This window comes from Myotis brandtii, unplaced genomic scaffold (assembly GCF_000412655.1).
Source record: "Myotis brandtii unplaced genomic scaffold, ASM41265v1 scaffold395, whole genome shotgun sequence".
Lineage (NCBI taxonomy): Eukaryota > Metazoa > Chordata > Mammalia > Chiroptera > Vespertilionidae > Myotis > Myotis brandtii.
In genome coordinates this window covers 19,180-23,065 of record NW_005365155.1, presented here as the reverse complement: position 1 = coordinate 23,065, position 3,886 = coordinate 19,180, and the positions used below count along the sequence as shown (strand labels likewise).

At 39.7% G+C, this 3,886-nt stretch overlaps 1 pseudogene; it reads right to left on the bottom strand.

The window, feature by feature from the left end:
* The window catches only part of LOC106727242, a 67,214-nt pseudogene extending 65,047 nt beyond the window's left edge, over window positions 1-2,167 (bottom strand).
* Window positions 2,168-3,886: the final 1,719 nt, after the last annotated feature.

Sequence of the window (3,886 nt, the reverse complement as noted above, 5' to 3'; positions counted from 1 at the left end):
CCTCCTCAGCAGTGCTAAGGTTGTCCGACTGCAGCTTAGGCCTGCTCCCTGCTGGCAAGTGGACATCCTCCGAGGGCTCCCGGGCTGCCAGAGGGATGTCTGACTGCCACCTTAGGTCTGATACCCTGGGGAGTGGGCCTAAGTCAGCAGGTGGACATCCCCTGAGGGGTCCCAGACTGCGAGTGGGCACAGGCCGGAATGAGGGAACCCCTGAGTGCACAAATTTTTGTGCACTGGGCCTGTAGTATTTTATAATACATTTATAAGAAAAATTAAATAATTTAAATTTAAAAATGGCTGGAAATATGTTTTCCCAATGACAGCTCTGTCTTAATCCTAGGTTGTTGTGGCTTAATTCCAGGACATCTTCATTTTACCTGATTATTACAAAGAAGTGGTTGAAATGATTCTCGTGTTGAAATGTTTATCTTTACCCCTTTATCACCCAGTTCTCAGTGCAGCAATTTTATTAAAGACCATCAACAGCAAAGTAAGTTGGTTAAGAGTCACAGAAAAACTGATGCTGCATGACAGGCAAAACAATCTAAAGGAAAATAGTCACAAATCTGACTATTATTTCATCTAAGGGAGCACTTAGCATTCACAAAGAGTAAACATAGTGGGTTTTTTTCCAGTGGTAAGTCTAATATTTCCCATTTTAATAATAAAACACAAAAGTAAAGAGAAATAATTCCATTTTATTATCTCTGGATAAATAAAACAACTAAATAATGAAATCATGTTTCCCTTAAACTAAATTAAACTAAACTAAACTAAACTAACCAAACCAAACTAAACTTAAATTAAAAATAAAACTGAATTTTACAAAGATATCATAGCACCATCTGCAGATTCAGTCTTTATTCACAGATTAGTGTTCTTTTCTTTCTTTTTTTTAAATTTTGTTTTATTGCTTAAAGTATTACAAAGAGTATTACATATGTCTCCTTTTTTTCCCCCTTGACCTTCCCCAGACCTCCCCTAACCTCCAGTGTCTTGTGTCCATTGGTTATGCTTATATACAGGCATACAAGTCCTTCCGTTGATCTCTTACCCCACCTCCCCCCAACCCTCCCTGGCCTACACACATTAGTTTTCATACAATTGTTTCTCCATTCTCTCAAGGAAATAGATGCAAATAGATATCCTTTAACCAAATACAGTAGGATGCTTCAAGAAAAAGAACCATAAAAATACATAGTTGCATATATCCTGATTAATTTAGTATTAAATGCATGAAATACAAATGATTAAACTTATGAAATACAAATGTGAATTTTTTTTAACTTATTTATTTTTATGCTTTTAAAATATTGTGCGTTTATTAGTTTGTACATTTGAGCGATTACATAACTGTTTGAAGGTGGCATGGCCTTCAGTTACTGAGGACCCTTCTTATTGTTAGTTAATTCCATAGTGGATTCTAGTGCCCAGTCTGCTTTGCATGAGCAGACATGCACACAAGAACATCAGGAAATTCAGCATTTGCATCAGATTTAGAGAGAGGAGGCCATTATTCCCATGGGAAGAGGCCTTGAAGAAGTCTGGCCATCTTCTCCTCAGAAACTTTACAAAGGCTTCACTCTGGGTTACTGTGAATTGACTTTCCCAGTCCCCAGTGATTCCTTTTCCAATAAAATACACTTTGCTTGTGTCTATATAGGTACCAGTTGTTAGAGAGGAATTCCTTATTTTATTATCTCTACTTGTAGAATTTCCACTCAGCCAGCCTTCCTGTCGTTCTGGATTACGTCTGTTCTGTCTTTTAGTTGTATTTTTGAAGTGGTTGTTCGAGGCAGCAAACTCCGGTGTTTACCTATGCCGCCATCTTGGTTTTCTCCTGCTCTTTTTATTATCTCTCCTGTCCGGGAAGGTATATTCTTGAGGACTGAGGTCAGCTCTGAGCTTGGCTTCATGCCCAAGCATTGGCTGCTCCTCTCCACACTGGCTCTCATGTCCTGTTGCAGTCCCTCATACAATATCCATAAGAAATTCTCTTTCTCATGAAACAGCAGCAAGCCATGAACCTGGTCAAACCATGAGCCCAGTGGCACATTACCTTGTAGAAATCATTCAAAATATTCTAAAAGTGAGTTTGGATATCTGGTCATTTTATTTCTTTCCATAAATGATAACCAGAAATAACAACTTCTGTGGGATTTCTCATGATGGAAGTAATTCTCTAGGTCCATCCATGCTGTTGTAAATGGTAAGATTTCTTTGGTTGTTTTTTTTTTTTGGCTGAATAATGTTCCATTGTGTGGATCTACCACAGGTTTTTTTTTTTTTAAATATATTTTTATTGATTTTTTACAGAGAGGAAAGGAGAGAGATAAAGAGTCAGAAACATCGATGAGAGAGAAACATCGATCAGCTGCCTCCTGCACATCTCCCACTGGGGATGCACCTGCAACCCAGGTACATGCCCTTGACTGGAATCGAACCTGGAATCGAACGCAGGCCGAAGCTCTATCTCCTGAGCCAAACCGGTTTCGGCAACCACAGGTTTTTTATCCACTCATCTACTCATGGACACTTGGCTCCTTCACTGCTTGCCCTACTGAGTTGACCCCACCCACAGCTCTCTGTTCCTCCTGATCAAAGGAAGTGCCTGCTACAGCCAGCTCTCTCCCCTCTCCCTGCCTCTGAGCCATCATTTCTTAGCTGCAGGGTTGCATCTGCCTGCAGTCTGTGCTTTCCTCACTTCTCATTGTCCAGGTTATTCCCGGGGGCCAACTTTAAATGTTCCAATATGTGGGTCTCAGGCGTGCATACGTGTTGACAAGGGTTTTTGTTTTTTGAATTATAGTTGGTTAACTTGTTGAAATTTCAGGGGAGAGGACAAGGAACGCTCTTTCACTGCCACCCCTCTGATGTCCTTGGATGATGTTAATGGCCTACATACCATCTTTCTTTTGCAGGTTCCTTCTCACATGACACCAACTGCTACATGATTACTACATGAGTGATTCTTAAAGATCAATCATGCCCCCTCCAAAATTCCCTATATGGGCATGTTGTATTCAGAGAATGTTCTGGAATCACAAGATATATTCTGAGATTATTTCTAGAAAAGCCCTTTTGCTTTCACTCAACTTTCAAAAAAATGTTTATAGAATATGTAAAGTGAGTCAGATTGCCAAATCATCTTACTCATACTGAATTCTTCATATCAGTAAAATATTTTTTTAAATATATTTTATTGATTTTTTACAGAGAGGAAGGAAAAGGGATAGAGAGTTAGAAACATGGATGAGATAGAAACATCCATCAGCTGCCTCCTGCATAACCCCTACTGGAGATGTGCCCGCAACCAAGGTACATGCCCTTGACCAGAATCGAACCGCAGGCCGACGCTCTATCCACTGAGCCAAACCCGTTACAGCAGTAAAATATTTTTTCTAGTTCATTTCTTTTCAAGTCATCTTATCAACTATTGGTGTTTTAAAAACTTTTTCCATATCTCCAATACTCCTCAGTTTTCCTTACTCTTACCTATTTCACTGTGAAAATGGATGCCATCAAAAGAGGAATTCCATACATCCTTTCTGATTGGTGTTTCTAGTTTCTTTAGATATATTCCTAGAAGTGGGATCACTGGGTTAATGGGAGTAACATTTTTAGTTTTTTGAGTAAACTCCATGCTATTCTCCACTGTGGCTGCAGCAGTCTGCATTCCCACCAGCAGTCCACGAGGGTACCTTTTTCTCCGCATACTCGCTAGCACTTGTCATTTGTTGATTTGTTGATGAGAACCATTCTGACAGGTGTGAGATGGTGCAGCACTGTTGTTTTGATTTGCATCTCTGGAAGATTAGTGAATTTGAGCAAGTTTGGAGAGCCTTATGGTAAGCGAAATAAGCCAGTCAGAGAAAGATAAATATCA